Here is an 18,683-nt window from a genome sequence, read left to right as displayed (position 1 = left end):
TGCTAAAGCGGTGTAATGAGAGTTGCTACTTCCCTAAGAAATGATGCTACAGTGATGTGGTGAGAGTTGCTACGAACCTCAAAATGATGCTACAGTGATATAATGAGGGTTGCTATTTACCTAAGAAATGATGCGACAGTGATGTAGTGAGAGTTGCTACGAACCTAAGAAGTGATGCTACAGTGATGTAATGAGAGATGCTATAAATCTCAAAATGATGTTACAGTAATGTCGTGACAGTTGCTACTTACCTCAAAATGATGCTGACAGTGATGTGGTGAGAGTTGCTACGATCCTTAAAATGATGCTAAAGTGATGTAATGAGAGCTGCTACGAATCTCAAAATGATGCTACAGTAATGTCGTGAGAGTTGCGACTATCCTCAAAATGATGCGACAGTGATGTAATGAGAGTTGCTACTTACCTAATAAATGATGCTACAGTGATGTGGTGAGAGTTGCTACGAACCTCAAAATGATGCTCCAGTGATGTAATGAGAGTTGCTACAAATGTCCAAATGATGCTACAGTGATGTAATGAGAGTTGATAGTAATTTCAAAATCATGGTATTGTGATGTAATGAGAGTTGCTACTTACCTAAGAAATGATGCTAGAGTGATGTGGTGAGAGTTGATAGTAATTTCAAAATCATGCTAAAGTGATGTAATGAGAGTTGCTACTTTCCTAAGAAATGATGCTACAGTGATGTGGTGAGAGTTGCGACGAACCTCAAAATGATGCTACAGTGATGTAGTGAGAGTTGCTACGAATCTCAAAATCATGCTACAGTAATGTCGTGAGAGTTGCGACTATCCTCAAAACGATGCGACAGTGATGTAGTGAGAGTTTCTACGAACCTCAAAATGATGCTACAGTGATGTAATGAGGGTTGCTATTTACCTAAGAAATGATGCTACAGTGATGTGGTGAGAGTTGCTACGAATCTCAAAATGATGCTACAGTAATGTCGCGAGAGTTGCTACGATCCTTAAAATGAGGTGGCAGTGATGTAGTGAGAGTTGATACTAATCTCAAAATGATGCTGACAGTGATGTGGTGAGAGTTGATAGTAATTTCAAAATCACGCTAAAGTGATGTAATGAGAGTTGCTACAAACCTAAGAAGTGATGCTACAGTGATGTGGTGAGAGTTAAAAGTAATTTCAAAATAATGCTAAAGGGGTGTAATGAGAGTTGCTACTTCCCTAAGAAATGATGCTACAGTGATGTAGTGAGAGTTGCTACGAACCGCAAAATGATGCTACAGTGATATAATGAGGGTTGCTATTTCCCTAAGAAATGATGCTACAGTGATGTGGTGAGAGTTGCTACGAACTTCAAAATGATGCTACAGTGATGTAATGAGGGTTGCTACGATCCTCAAAATGATGCGACAGTGATGTGGGGAGAGTTGCTACGAATCTCAAAATGATGCTACAGTGATGTAATGAGGGTTGCTATTTACCTAAGAAATGATGCTACAGTGATGTGGTGAGAGTTGCTACGAATCTCAAAATGATGCTACAGTGATGTGGTGAGAGTTGCTACGAATCTCAAAATGATGCGACAGTGATGTGGTGAGAGTTGCTACGATCCTCAAAATGATGCTAAAGTGATGTAATGAGAGTTGCGACAAACCTAAGAAGTGATGCTGCAGGGATGTGGTGAGAGTTGCTACGATCCTCAAAATGATGCTCCAGTGATATAATGAGGGTTGCTATTTACCTAAGAAATGATGCTACAGTGATGTGGTGAGAGTTGCTGCGAACTTCAAAATGATGCTACAGTGATGTGGTGAGGGTTGCTATTTAACTAAGAAATGATGCTACAGTGATGTGGTGAGAGTTGCTACGAATCTCAAAATGATGCGACAGTGATGTAGTGAGAGTTGCTACGAACCTAAGAAGTGATGCTAATGTGATGTAATGAGAGATGCAATAAATCTCAAAATGATGCTACAGTAATGTCGTGACAGTTGCTACTTACCTCAAAATGATGCTGACAGTGATGTGATGAGAGTTGCTACGATCCTTAAAATGATGCTAAAGTGATGTAATGAGAGCTGCTACGAATCTCAAAATGATGCTACAGTAATGTTGTGAGAGTTGCGACTATCCTCAAAATGATGCGACAGTGATGTAATGAGAGTTGCAACTTACCTAATAAATGATGCTACAGTGATGTGGTGAGAGTTGCTACGATCCTTAAAATGAGGTGGCAGTGATGTAGTGAGAGTTGATACTAATCTCAAAATGATGCTGACAGTGATGTGGTGAGAGTTGATAGTAATTTCAAAATCACGCTAAAGTGATGTAATGAGAGTTGCTACAAACCTAAGAAGTGATGCTACAGTGATGTGGTGAGAGTTAAAAGTAATTTCAAAATAATGCTAAAGGGGTGTAATGAGAGTTGCTACTTCCCTAAGAAATGATGCTAAAGTGATGTAGTGAGAGTAGCTACGAACCGCAAAATGATGCTACAGTGATATAATGAGGGTTGCTATTTCCCTAAGAAATGATGCTACAGTGATGTGGTGAGAGTTGCTACGAATCTCAAAATGATGCTACAGTGATGTGGTGAGAGTTGCTACGAATCTCAAAATGATGCGACAGTGATGTCGTGAGAGTTGCTACGATCCTCAAAATGATGCTAAAGTGATGTAATGAGAGTTGCGACAAACCTAAGAAGTGATGCTACAGTGATGTAATGAGGGTTGCTATGAACCGCAAGATGATGCTCCAGTGATATGATGAGGGTTGCCATCTACCTAAGAAATGATGCTACAGTGATGTGGTGAGAGTTGCTACGAACCTCAAAATGATGCTACAGTGATGTAATGAGGGTTGCTATTTACCAAAGAAATGATGCTACAGTGATGTGGTGAGAGTTGCTACGAATCTCAAAATGATGGTACAGTAATGTCGTGACAGTTGCTACAAACCTAAGAAGTGATGCTACAGTGATGTGGTGAGAGTTGCTACGAACCTCAAAATGATGCTACAGTGATGTGGTGAGAGTTGCTACGAATCTCAAAATGATGCGACAGTGATGTAGTGAGAGTTGCTACGAACCTAAGAAGTGATGCTACAGTGATGTAATGAGAGTTGCTACTAATCTCAAAATCACGCTAAAGTGATGTGGTGAAAGTTGCTAAGAACCTCAAAATGTTGCTAAAGTGATTTAATGAGAGTTGCTACAAACCTAAGAAGTGATGCTACTGTGATGTGGTGAGAGTTGATAGTAATTTCAAAATAATGCTAAAGCAGTGTAATGAGAGTTGCTACTTCCCTAAAAAATGATGCTACACTGATGTCGCGAGAGTTGCGACTATCCTCAAAATGATGGGACAGTGATGTAGTGAGAGTTGCTACGATCCTCAAAATGATGCTACAGTGATGTGGTGAGAGTTGCTACGAATCTCAAAATCATGCTACAGTAATGTCGTGAGAGTTGCGACTATCCTCAAAACGATGCGACAGTGATGTAGTGAGAGTTTCTACGAACCTCAAAATGATGCTACAGTGATGTAATGAGGGTTGCTATTTACCTAAGAAATGATGCTACAGTGATGTGGTGAGAATTGCTACGAATCTCAAAATGATGCTACAGTAATGTCGCGAGAGTGGCGACTATCCTCAAAATGATGCGACAGTGATGTAGTGAGAGTTGCTACGATCCTCAAAATGATGCGACAGTGATGTGGTGAGAGTTGCTACGATCCTTAAAATGAGGTGGCAGTGATGTAGTGAGAGTTGATACTAATCTCAAAATGATGCTGACAGTGATGTGGTGAGAGTTGATAGGAATTTCAAAATCACGCTAAAGTGATGTAATGAGAGTTGCTACAAACCTAAGAAGTGATGCTACAGTGATGTGGTGAGAGTTAAAAGTAATTTCAAAATAATGCTAAAGGGGTGTAATGAGAGTTGCTACTTCCCTAAGAAATGATGCTACAGTGATGTAGTGAGAGTTGCTACGAACCGCAAAATGATGCTACAGTGATTTAATGAGGGTTGCTATTTCCCTAAGAAATGATGCTACAGTGATGTGGTGAGAGTTGCTACGAACTTCAAAATGATGCTACAGTGATGTAATGAGGGTTGCTACGATCCTCAAAATGATGCGACAGTGATGTGGGGAGAGTTGCTACGAATCTCAAAATGATGCTACAGTGATGTAATGAGGGTTGCTATTTACCTAAGAAATGATGCTACAGTGATGTGGTGAGAGTTGCTACGAATCTCAAAATGATGCTACAGTGATGTGGTGAGAGTTGCTACGAATCTCAAAATGATGCGACAGTGATGTGGTGAGAGTTGCTACGATCCTCAAAATGATGCTAAAGTGATGTAATGAGAGTTGCGACAAACCTAAGAAGTGATGCTGCAGGGATGTGGTGAGAGTTGCTACGATCCTCAAAATGATGCTCCAGTGATATAATGAGGGTTGCTATTTACCTAAGAAATGATGCTACAGTGATGTGGTGAGAGTTGCTGCGAACTTCAAAATGATGCTACAGTGATGTGGTGAGGGTTGCTATTTAACTAAGAAATGATGCTACAGTGATGTGGTGAGAGTTGCTACGAATCTCAAAATGATGCGACAGTGATGTGGTGAGAGTTGCTACGATCCTCAAAATGATGCTAAAGTGATGTAATGAGAGTTGCGACAAACCTAAGAAGTGATGCTGCAGGGATGTGGTGAGAGTTGCTACGATCCTCAAAATGATGCTCCAGTGATATAATGAGGGTTGCTATTTACCTAAGAAATGATGCTACAGTGATGTGGTGAGAGTTGCTGCGAACTTCAAAATGATGCTACAGTGATGTGGTGAGGGTTGCTATTTAACTAAGAAATGATGCTACAGTGATGTGGTGAGAGTTGCTACGAATCTCAAAATGATGCGACAGTGATGTAGTGAGAGTTGCTACGAACCTAAGAAGTGATGCTCATGTGATGTAATGAGAGATGCAATAAATCTCAAAATGATGCTACAGTAATGTCGTGACAGTTGCTACTTACCTCAAAATGATGCTGACAGTGATGTGGTGAGAGTTGCTACGATCCTTAAAATGATGCTAAAGTGATGTAATGAGGGTTGCTACGATCCTCAAAATGATGCGACAGTGATGTGGGGAGAGTTGCTACGAATCTCAAAATGATGCTACAGTGATGTAATGAGGGTTGCTATTTACCTAAGAAATGATGCTACAGTGATGTGGTGAGAGTTGCTACGAATCTCAAAATGATGCTACAGTGATGTGGTGAGAGTTGCTACGAATCTCAAAATGATGCGACAGTGATGTAGTGAGAGTTGCTACGATCCTCAAAATGATGCTTAAGTGATGTAATGAGAGTTGCGACAAACCTAAGAAGTGATGCTACAGTGATGTAATGAGAGTTGCTATGAACCGCAAGATGATGCTCCAGTGATATAATGAGGGTTGCTATCTACCTAAGAAATGATGCTACAGTGATGTGGTGAGAGTTGCTACGAACCTCAAAATGATGCTACAGTGATGTAATGAGGGTTGCTATTTACCAAAGAAATGATGCTACAGTGATGTGGTGAGAGTTGCTACGAATCTCAAAATGATGGTACAGTAATGTCGTGACAGTTGCTACAAACCTAAGAAGTGATGCTACAGTGATGTGGTGAGAGTTGATAGTAATTTCAAATAATGCTAAAGCGGTGTAATGAGAGTTGCTACTTCCCTAAGAAATGATGCTACAGTGATGTGGTGAGAGTTGCTACGAACCTCAAAATGATGCTACAGTGATGTAATGAGGGTTGCGATTTACCTAAGAAATGATGCTACAGTGATGTAGTGAGAGTTGCTACGAATCGCAAAATGATGCTACAGTGATATAATGAGGGTTGCTATTTACCTAAGAAATGATGCGACAGTGATGTAGTGAGAGTTGCTACGAACCTAAGAAGTGATGCTACAGTGATGTAATGAGAGATGCTATAAATCTCAAAATGATGTTACAGTAATGTCGTGACAGTTGCTACTTACCTCAAAATGATGCTGACAGTGATGTGGTGAGAGTTGCTACGATCCTTAAAATGATGCTAAAGTGATGTAATGAGAGCTGCTACGAATCTCAAAATGATGCTACAGTAATGTCGTGAGAGTTGCGACTATCCTCAAAATGATGCGACAGTGATGTAATGAGAGTTGCTACTTACCTAATAAATGATGCTACAGTGATGTGGTGAGAGTTGCTACGAACCTCAAAATGATGCTCCAGTGATGTAATGAGAGTTGCTACAAATGTCCAAATGATGCTACAGTGATGTAATGAGAGTTGATAGTAATTTCAAAATCATGGTATTGTGATGTAATGAGAGTTGCTACTTACCTAAGAAATGATGCTAGAGTGATGTGGTGAGAGTTGATAGTAATTTCAAAATCATGCTAAAGTGATGTAATGAGAGTTGCTACTTTCCTAAGAAATGATGCTACAGTGATGTGGTGAGAGTTGCGACGAACCTCAAAATGATGCTACAGTGATGTAGTGAGAGTTGCTACGAATCTCAAAATCATGCTACAGTAATGTCGTGAGAGTTGCGACTATCCTCAAAACGATGCGACAGTGATGTAGTGAGAGTTTCTACGAACCTCAAAATGATGCTACAGTGATGTAATGAGGGTTGCTATTTACCTAAGAAATGATGCTACAGTGATGTGGTGAGAGTTGCTACGAATCTCAAAATGATGCTACAGTAATGTCGCGAGAGTTGCTACGATCCTTAAAATGAGGTGGCAGTGATGTAGTGAGAGTTGATACTAATCTCAAAATGATGCTGACAGTGATGTGGTGAGAGTTGATAGTAATTTCAAAATCACGCTAAAGTGATGTAATGAGAGTTGCTACAAACCTAAGAAGTGATGCTACAGTGATGTGGTGAGAGTTAAAAGTAATTTCAAAATAATGCTAAAGGGGTGTAATGAGAGTTGCTACTTCCCTAAGAAATGATGCTACAGTGATGTAGTGAGAGTTGCTACGAACCGCAAAATGATGCTACAGTGATATAATGAGGGTTGCTATTTCCCTAAGAAATGATGCTACAGTGATGTGGTGAGAGTTGCTATTTAACTAAGAAATGATGCTACAGTGATGTGGTGAGAGTTGCTACGAATCTCAAAATGATGCGACAGTGATGTAGTGAGAGTTGCTACGAACCTAAGAAGTGATGCTAATGTGATGTAATGAGAGATGCAATAAATCTCAAAATGATGCTACAGTAATGTCGTGACAGTTGCTACTTACCTCAAAATGATGCTGACAGTGATGTGGTGAGAGTTGCTACGATCCTTAAAATGATGCTAAAGTGATGTAATGAGGGTTGCTACGATCCTCAAAATGATGCGACAGTGATGTGGGGAGAGTTGCTACGAATCTCAAAATGATGCTACAGTGATGTAATGAGGGTTGCTATTTACCTAAGAAATGATGCTACAGTGATGTGGTGAGAGTTGCTACGAATCTCAAAATGATGCTACAGTGATGTGGTGAGAGTTGCTACGAATCTCAAAATGATGCGACAGTGATGTAGTGAGAGTTGCTACGATCCTCAAAATGATGCTTAAGTGATGTAATGAGAGTTGCGACAAACCTAAGAAGTGATGCTACAGTGATGTAATGAGAGTTGCTATGAACCGCAAGATGATGCTCCAGTGATATAATGAGGGTTGCTATCTACCTAAGAAATGATGCTACAGTGATGTGGTGAGAGTTGCTACGAACCTCAAAATGATGCTACAGTGATGTAATGAGGGTTGCTATTTACCAAAGAAATGATGCTACAGTGATGTGGTGAGAGTTGCTACGAATCTCAAAATGATGGTACAGTAATGTCGTGACAGTTGCTACAAACCTAAGAAGTGATGCTACAGTGATGTGGTGAGAGTTGATAGTAATTTCAAATAATGCTAAAGCGGTGTAATGAGAGTTGCTACTTCCCTAAGAAATGATGCTACAGTGATGTGGTGAGAGTTGCTACGAACCTCAAAATGATGCTACAGTGATGTAATGAGGGTTGCGATTTACCTAAGAAATGATGCTACAGTGATGTAGTGAGAGTTGCTACGAACCGCAAAATGATGCTACAGTGATATAATGAGGGTTGCTATTTACCTAAGAAATGATGCGACAGTGATGTAGTGAGAGTTGCTACGAACCTAAGAAGTGATGCTACAGTGATGTAATGAGAGATGCTATAAATCTCAAAATGATGTTACAGTAATGTCGTGACAGTTGCTACTTACCTCAAAATGATGCTGACAGTGATGTGGTGAGAGTTGCTACGATCCTTAAAATGATGCTAAAGTGATGTAATGAGAGCTGCTACGAATCTCAAAATGATGCTACAGTAATGTCGTGAGAGTTGCGACTATCCTCAAAATGATGCGACAGTGATGTAATGAGAGTTGCTACTTACCTAATAAATGATGCTACAGTGATGTGGTGAGAGTTGCTACGAACCTCAAAATGATGCTCCAGTGATGTAATGAGAGTTGCTACAAATGTCCAAATGATGCTACAGTGATGTAATGAGAGTTGATAGTAATTTCAAAATCATGGTATTGTGATGTAATGAGAGTTGCTACTTACCTAAGAAATGATGCTAGAGTGATGTGGTGAGAGTTGATAGTAATTTCAAAATCATGCTAAAGTGATGTAATGAGAGTTGCTACTTTCCTAAGAAATGATGCTACAGTGATGTGGTGAGAGTTGCGACGAACCTCAAAATGATGCTACAGTGATGTAGTGAGAGTTGCTACAAATCTCAAAATCATGCTACAGTAATGTCGTGAGAGTTGCGACTATCCTCAAAACGATGCGACAGTGATGTAGTGAGAGTTTCTACGAACCTCAAAATCATGCTACAGTGATGTAATGAGGGTTGCTATTTACCTAAGAAATGATGCTACAGTGATGTGGTGAGAGTTGCTACGAATCTCAAAATGATGCTACAGTAATGTCGCGAGAGTTGCTACGATCCTTAAAATGAGGTGGCAGTGATGTAGTGAGAGTTGATACTAATCTCAAAATGATGCTGACAGTGATGTGGTGAGAGTTGATAGTAATTTCAAAATCACGCTAAAGTGATGTAATGAGAGTTGCTACAAACCTAAGAAGTGATGCTACAGTGATGTGGTGAGAGTTAAAAGTAATTTCAAAATAATGCTAAAGGGGTGTAATGAGAGTTGCTACTTCCCTAAGAAATGATGCTACAGTGATGTAGTGAGAGTTGCTACGAACCGCAAAATGATGCTACAGTGATATAATGAGGGTTGCTATTTCCCTAAGAAATGATGCTACAGTGATGTGGTGAGAGTTGCTACGAACTTCAAAATGATGCTACAGTGATGTAATGAGGGTTGCTACGATCCTCAAAATGATGCGACAGTGATGTGGGGAGAGTTGCTACGAATCTCAAAATGATGCTACAGTGATGTAATGAGGGTTGCTATTTACCTAAGAAATGATGCTACAGTGATGTGGTGAGAGTTGCTACGAATCTCAAAATGATGCTACAGTGATGTAATGAGGGTTTCTATTTACCAAAGAAATGATGCTACTGTGATGTGGTGAGAGTTGCTACGAATCTCAAAATGATGCTACAGTGATGGAATGAGGGTTGCTATTTACCTAAGAAATGATGCTACAGTGATGTGGTGAGAGTTGCTAAGAATCTCAAAATGATGCTACAGGGATGTGGTGAGAGTTGCTACGAATCTCAAAATGATGCGACAGTGATGTAATGAGAGTTGCGACAAACCTAAGAAGTGATGCTACAGTGATGTAGTGAGAGTTGCTACGAACCGCAAAATGATGCTACAGTGATAAAATGACGGTTGCTATTTACCTAAGAAATGATGCTACAGTGATGTGGTGAGAGTTGCTACGAACCTCAAAATGATGCTTCAGTGATGTAATGAGGGTTGCTATTTACCTAAGAAATGATGCTACAGTGATGTGGTGAGAGTTGCTACGAACCTCAAAATGATGCTACAGTGATGTAATGAGAGTTGCTATGAATCTCAAAATGATGCTAAAGTAATGTTGTGAGAGTTGCGACTATCCTCAAAATGATGCAACAGTGATGTAGTGAGAGTTGCGACTATCCTCAAAATGATGCAACAATGATGTAGTGAGAGTTGCTACGAACCTCAAAATGATGCTACAGTGATGTAATGAGGGTTGCTATTTACCTAAGAAATGATGCTACAGTGATGTGGTGAGAGTTGCTACGAATCTCAAAATGATGCTACAGTAATGTCGCGAGAGTTGCGCCTATCCTCAAAATGATGCGACAGTGATGTAGTGAAAGTTGCTACGATCCTCAAAATGATGCGACAGTGATGTGGTGAGAGTTGATAGTAATTTCAAAATCACGCTAAAGTGATGTAATGAGAGTTGCTACAAACCTAAGAAGTGATGCTACAGTGATGTGGTGAGAGTTGCTACGAACCTCAAAATGATGCTACAGTGATGTAATGAGGGTTGCTAATTACCTAAGAAATGATGCTACAGTGATGTAGTGAGAGTTGCTACGAACCGCAAAATGATGCTACAGTGATATAATGAGGGTTGCTATTTACCTAAGAAATGATGCTACAGTGATGTGGTGAGAGTTGCTACGAACTTCAAAATGATGCGACAGTGATGTATCGAGGGTAGCTACGATCCTCAAAATGATGCGACAGTGATGTGGTGAGAGTTGATAGTAATTTCAAAATCACTCTAAAATGATGTAATGAGAGTTGCTACGAACCTCAAAATGATGGTACAGTGATGTAATGAGGGTTGCTATTTACCTAAGAAATGATGCGACAGTGATGTGGTGAGAGTTGCTACGAATCTCAAAATGATGCGACAGTGATGTAGTGAGAGTTGCTACGAACCTAAGAAGTGATGCTAATGTGATGTAATGAGAGATGCTATAAATCTCAAAATGATGCTACAGTAATGTCGTGACAGTTGCTACTTACCTCAAAATGATGCTGACAGTGATGTGGTGAGAGTTGCTACGATCCTTAAAATGATGCTAAAGTGATGTAATGAGGGTTGCTACGATCCTCAAAATGATGCGACAGTGATGTGGGGAGAGTTGCTACGAATCTCAAAATGATGCTACAGTGATGTAATGAGGGTTGCTATTTACCTAAGAAATGATGCTACAGTGATGTGGTGAGAGTTGCTACGAATCTCAAAATGATGCTACAGTGATGTGGTGAGAGTTGCTACGAATCTCAAAATGATGCGACAGTGATGTAGTGAGAGTTGCTACGATCCTCAAAATGATGCTTAAGTGATGTAATGAGAGTTGCGACAAACCTAAGAAGTGATGCTACAGTGATGTAATGAGAGTTGCTATGAACCGCAAGATGATGCTCCAGTGATATAATGAGGGTTGCTATCTACCTAAGAAATGATGCTACAGTGATGTGGTGAGAGTTGCTACGAACCTCAAAATGATGCTACAGTGATGTAATGAGGGTTGCTATTTACCAAAGAAATGATGCTACAGTGATGTGGTGAGAGTTGCTACGAATCTCAAAATGATGGTACAGTAATGTCGTGACAGTTGCTACAAACCTAAGAAGTGATGCTACAGTGATGTGGTGAGAGTTGATAGTAATTTCAAATAATGCTAAAGCGGTGTAATGAGAGTTGCTACTTCCCTAAGAAATGATGCTACAGTGATGTGGTGAGAGTTGCTACGAACCTCAAAATGATGCTACAGTGATGTAATGAGGGTTGCGATTTACCTAAGAAATGATGCTACAGTGATGTAGTGAGAGTTGCTACGAACCGCAAAATGATGCTACAGTGATATAATGAGGGTTGCTATTTACCTAAGAAATGATGCGACAGTGATGTAGTGAGAGTTGCTACGAACCTAAGAAGTGATGCTACAGTGATGTAATGAGAGATGCTATAAATCTCAAAATGATGTTACAGTAATGTCGTGACAGTTGCTACTTACCTCAAAATGATGCTGACAGTGATGTGGTGAGAGTTGCTACGATCCTTAAAATGATGCTAAAGTGATGTAATGAGAGCTGCTACGAATCTCAAAATGATGCTACAGTAATGTCGTGAGAGTTGCGACTATCCTCAAAATGATGCGACAGTGATGTAATGAGAGTTGCTACTTACCTAATAAATGATGCTACAGTGATGTGGTGAGAGTTGCTACGAACCTCAAAATGATGCTCCAGTGATGTAATGAGAGTTGCTACAAATGTCCAAATGATGCTACAGTGATGTAATGAGAGTTGATAGTAATTTCAAAATCATGGTATTGTGATGTAATGAGAGTTGCTACTTACCTAAGAAATGATGCTAGAGTGATGTGGTGAGAGTTGATAGTAATTTCAAAATCATGCTAAAGTGATGTAATGAGAGTTGCTACTTTCCTAAGAAATGATGCTACAGTGATGTGGTGAGAGTTGCGACGAACCTCAAAATGATGCTACAGTGATGTAGTGAGAGTTGCTACGAATCTCAAAATCATGCTACAGTAATGTCGTGAGAGTTGCGACTATCCTCAAAACGATGCGACAGTGATGTAGTGAGAGTTTCTACGAACCTCAAAATCATGCTACAGTGATGTAATGAGGGTTGCTATTTACCTAAGAAATGATGCTACAGTGATGTGGTGAGAGTTGCTACGAATCTCAAAATGATGCTACAGTAATGTCGCGAGAGTTGCTACGATCCTTAAAATGAGGTGGCAGTGATGTAGTGAGAGTTGATACTAATCTCAAAATGATGCTGACAGTGATGTGGTGAGAGTTGATAGTAATTTCAAAATCACGCTAAAGTGATGTAATGAGAGTTGCTACAAACCTAAGAAGTGATGCTACAGTGATGTGGTGAGAGTTAAAAGTAATTTCAAAATAATGCTAAAGGGGTGTAATGAGAGTTGCTACTTCCCTAAGAAATGATGCTACAGTGATGTAGTGAGAGTTGCTACGAACCGCAAAATGATGCTACAGTGATATAATGAGGGTTGCTATTTCCCTAAGAAATGATGCTACAGTGATGTGGTGAGAGTTGCTACGAACTTCAAAATGATGCTACAGTGATGTAATGAGGGTTGCTACGATCCTCAAAATGATGCGACAGTGATGTGGGGAGAGTTGCTACGAATCTCAAAATGATGCTACAGTGATGTAATGAGGGTTGCTATTTACCTAAGAAATGATGCTACAGTGATGTGGTGAGAGTTGCTACGAATCTCAAAATGATGCTACAGTGATGTGGTGAGAGTTGCTACGAATCTCAAAATGATGCGACAGTGATGTGGTGAGAGTTGCTACGATCCTCAAAATGATGCTAAAGTGATGTAATGAGAGTTGCGACAAACCTAAGAAGTGATGCTGCAGGGATGTGGTGAGAGTTGCTACGATCCTCAAAATGATGCTCCAGTGATATAATGAGGGTTGCTATTTACCTAAGAAATGATGCTACAGTGATGTGGTGAGAGTTGCTGCGAACTTCAAAATGATGCTACAGTGATGTGGTGAGGGTTGCTATTTAACTAAGAAATGATGCTACAGTGATGTGGTGAGAGTTGCTACGAATCTCAAAATGATGCGACAGTGATGTAGTGAGAGTTGCTACGAACCTAAGAAGTGATGCTAATGTGATGTAATGAGAGATGCAATAAATCTCAAAATGATGCTACAGTAATGTCGTGACAGTTGCTACTTACCTCAAAATGATGCTGACAGTGATGTGGTGAGAGTTGCTACGATCCTTAAAATGATGCTAAAGTGATGTAATGAGAGCTGCTACGAATCTCAAAATGATGCTACAGTAATGTTGTGAGAGTTGCGACTATCCTCAAAATGATGCGACAGTGATGTAATGAGAGTTGCAACTTACCTAATAAATGATGCTACAGTGATGTGGTGAGAGTTGCTACGATCCTTAAAATGAGGTGGCAGTGATGTAGTGAGAGTTGATACTAATCTCAAAATGATGCTGACAGTGATGTGGTGAGAGTTGATAGTAATTTCAAAATCACGCTAAAGTGATGTAATGAGAGTTGCTACAAACCTAAGAAGTGATGCTACAGTGATGTGGTGAGAGTTAAAAGTAATTTCAAAATAATGCTAAAGGGGTGTAATGAGAGTTGCTACTTCCCTAAGAAATGATGCTAAAGTGATGTAGTGAGAGTAGCTACGAACCGCAAAATGATGCTACAGTGATATAATGAGGGTTGCTATTTCCCTAAGAAATGATGCTACAGTGATGTGGTGAGAGTTGCTACGAATCTCAAAATGATGCTACAGTGATGTGGTGAGAGTTGCTACGAATCTCAAAATGATGCGACAGTGATGTCGTGAGAGTTGCTACGATCCTCAAAATGATGCTAAAGTGATGTAATGAGAGTTGCGACAAACCTAAGAAGTGATGCTACAGTGATGTAATGAGGGTTGCTATGAACCGCAAGATGATGCTCCAGTGATATGATGAGGGTTGCCATCTACCTAAGAAATGATGCTACAGTGATGTGGTGAGAGTTGCTACGAACCTCAAAATGATGCTACAGTGATGTAATGAGGGTTGCTATTTACCAAAGAAATGATGCTACAGTGATGTGGTGAGAGTTGCTACGAATCTCAAAATGATGGTACAGTAATGTCGTGACAGTTGCTACAAACCTAAGAAGTGATGCTACAGTGATGTGGTGAGAGTTGCTACGAACCTCAAAATGATGCTACAGTGATGTGGTGAGAGTTGCTACGAATCTCAAAATGATGCGACAGTGATGTAGTGAGAGTTGCTACGAACCTAAGAAGTGATGCTACAGTGATGTAATGAGAGTTGCTACTAATCTCAAAATCACGCTAAAGTGATGTGGTGAAAGTTGCTACGAACCTCAAAATGTTGCTAAAGTGATTTAATGAGAGTTGCTACAAACCTAAGAAGTGATGCTACTGTGATGTGGTGAGAGTTGATAGTAATTTCAAAATAATGCTAAAGCAGTGTAATGAGAGTTGCTACTTCCCTAAAAAATGATGCTACACTGATGTCGCGAGAGTTGCGACTATCCTCAAAATGATGGGACAGTGATGTAGTGAGAGTTGCTACGATCCTCAAAATGATGCTACAGTGATGTGGTGAGAGTTGCTACGAATCTCAAAATCATGCTACAGTAATGTCGTGAGAGTTGCGACTATCCTCAAAACGATGCGACAGTGATGTAGTGAGAGTTTCTACGAACCTCAAAATGATGCTACAGTGATGTAATGAGGGTTGCTATTTACCTAAGAAATGATGCTACAGTGATGTGGTGAGAATTGCTACGAATCTCAAAATGATGCTACAGTAATGTCGCGAGAGTGGCGACTATCCTCAAAATGATGCGACAGTGATGTAGTGAGAGTTGCTACGATCCTCAAAATGATGCGACAGTGATGTGGTGAGAGTTGCTACGATCCTTAAAATGAGGTGGCAGTGATGTAGTGAGAGTTGATACTAATCTCAAAATGATGCTGACAGTGATGTGGTGAGAGTTGATAGGAATTTCAAAATCACGCTAAAGTGATGTAATGAGAGTTGCTACAAACCTAAGAAGTGATGCTACAGTGATGTGGTGAGAGTTAAAAGTAATTTCAAAATAATGCTAAAGGGGTGTAATGAGAGTTGCTACTTCCCTAAGAAATGATGCTACAGTGATGTAGTGAGAGTTGCTACGAACCGCAAAATGATGCTACAGTGATTTAATGAGGGTTGCTATTTCCCTAAGAAATGATGCTACAGTGATGTGGTGAGAGTTGCTACGAACTTCAAAATGATGCTACAGTGATGTAATGAGGGTTGCTACGATCCTCAAAATGATGCGACAGTGATGTGGGGAGAGTTGCTACGAATCTCAAAATGATGCTACAGTGATGTAATGAGGGTTGCTATTTACCTAAGAAATGATGCTACAGTGATGTGGTGAGAGTTGCTACGAATCTCAAAATGATGCTACAGTGATGTGGTGAGAGTTGCTACGAATCTCAAAATGATGCGACAGTGATGTGGTGAGAGTTGCTACGATCCTCAAAATGATGCTAAAGTGATGTAATGAGAGTTGCGACAAACCTAAGAAGTGATGCTGCAGGGATGTGGTGAGAGTTGCTACGATCCTCAAAATGATGCTCCAGTGATATAATGAGGGTTGCTATTTACCTAAGAAATGATGCTACAGTGATGTGGTGAGAGTTGCTACGAATCTCAAAATGATGCGACAGTGATGTGGTGAGAGTTGCTACGATCCTCAAAATGATGCTAAAGTGATGTAATGAGAGTTGCGACAAACCTAAGAAGTGATGCTGCAGGGATGTGGTGAGAGTTGCTACGATCCTCAAAATGATGCTCCAGTGATATAATGAGGGTTGCTATTTACCTAAGAAATGATGCTACAGTGATGTGGTGAGAGTTGCTGCGAACTTCAAAATGATGCTACAGTGATGTGGTGAGGGTTGCTATTTAACTAAGAAATGATGCTACAGTGATGTGGTGAGAGTTGCTACGAATCTCAAAATGATGCGACAGTGATGTAGTGAGAGTTGCTACGAACCTAAGAAGTGATGCTCATGTGATGTAATGAGAGATGCAATAAATCTCAAAATGATGCTACAGTAATGTCGTGACAGTTGCTACTTACCTCAAAATGATGCTGACAGTGATGTGGTGAGAGTTGCTACGATCCTTAAAATGATGCTAAAGTGATGTAATGAGGGTTGCTACGATCCTCAAAATGATGCGACAGTGATGTGGGGAGAGTTGCTACGAATCTCAAAATGATGCTACAGTGATGTAATGAGGGTTGCTATTTACCTAAGAAATGATGCTACAGTGATGTGGTGAGAGTTGCTACGAATCTCAAAATGATGCTACAGTGATGTGGTGAGAGTTGCTACGAATCTCAAAATGATGCGACAGTGATGTAGTGAGAGTTGCTACGATCCTCAAAATGATGCTTAAGTGATGTAATGAGAGTTGCGACAAACCTAAGAAGTGATGCTACAGTGATGTAATGAGAGTTGCTATGAACCGCAAGATGATGCTCCAGTGATATAATGAGGGTTGCTATCTACCTAAGAAATGATGCTACAGTGATGTGGTGAGAGTTGCTACGAACCTCAAAATGATGCTACAGTGATGTAATGAGGGTTGCTATTTACCAAAGAAATGATGCTACAGTGATGTGGTGAGAGTTGCTACGAATCTCAAAATGATGGTACAGTAATGTCGTGACAGTTGCTACAAACCTAAGAAGTGATGCTACAGTGATGTGGTGAGAGTTGATAGTAATTTCAAATAATGCTAAAGCGGTGTAATGAGAGTTGCTACTTCCCTAAGAAATGATGCTACAGTGATGTGGTGAGAGTTGCTACGAACCTCAAAATGATGCTACAGTGATGTAATGAGGGTTGCGATTTACCTAAGAAATGATGCTACAGTGATGTAGTGAGAGTTGCTACGAACCGCAAAATGATGCTACAGTGATATAATGAGGGTTGCTATTTACCTAAGAAATGATGCGACAGTGATGTAGTGAGAGTTGCTACGAACCTAAGAAGTGATGCTACAGTGATGTAATGAGAGATGCTATAAATCTCAAAATGATGTTACAGTAATGTCGTGACAGTTGCTACTTACCTCAAAATGATGCTGACAGTGATGTGGTGAGAGTTGCTACGATCCTTAAAATGATGCTAAAGTGATGTAATGAGAGCTGCTACGAATCTCAAAATGATGCTACAGTAATGTCGTGAGAGTTGCGACTATCCTCAAAATGATGCGACAGTGATGTAATGAGAGTTGCTACTTACCTAATAAATGATGCTACAGTGATGTGGTGAGAGTTGCTACGAACCTCAAAATGATGCTCCAGTGATGTAATGAGAGTTGCTACAAATGTCCAAATGATGCTACAGTGATGTAATGAGAGTTGATAGTAATTTCAAATCATGGTATTGTGATGTAATGAGAGTTGCTACTTACCTAAGAAATGATGCTAGAGTGATGTGGTGAGAGTTGATAGTAATTTCAAAATCATGCTAAAGTGATGTAATGAGAGTTGCTACTTTCCTAAGAAATGATGCTACAGTGATGTGGTGAGAGTTGCGACGAACCTCAAAATGATGCTACAGTGATGTAGTGAGAGTTGCTACGAATCTCAAAATCATGCTACAGTAATGTCGTGAGAGTTGCGACTATCCTCAAAACGATGCGACAGTGATGTAGTGAGAGTTTCTACGAACCTCAAAATGATGCTACAGTGATGTAATGAGGGTTGCTATTTACCTAAGAAATGATGCTACAGTGATGTGGTGAGAGTTGCTACGAATCTCAAAATGATGCTACAGTAATGTCGCGAGAGTTGCTACGATCCTTAAAATGAGGTGGCAGTGATGTAGTGAGAGTTGATACTAATCTCAAAATGATGCTGACAGTGATGTGGTGAGAGTTGATAGTAATTTCAAAATCACGCTAAAGTGATGTAATGAGAGTTGCTACAAACCTAAGAAGTGATGCTACAGTGATGTGGTGAGAGTTAAAAGTAATTTCAAAATAATGCTAAAGGGGTGTAATGAGAGTTGCTACTTCCCTAAGAAATGATGCTACAGTGATGTAGTGAGAGTTGCTACGAACCGC

The sequence above is a fragment of the Aulostomus chinensis genome, chromosome 1, assembly GCF_037954235.1.
Source record: "Aulostomus chinensis isolate RoL2024-O1b breed Wild chromosome 1, RoL_Achi_v1.0, whole genome shotgun sequence".
NCBI classification, from domain to species: domain Eukaryota; kingdom Metazoa; phylum Chordata; class Actinopteri; order Syngnathiformes; family Aulostomidae; genus Aulostomus; species Aulostomus chinensis.
Note: the sequence above shows the minus strand (reverse complement) of the source record.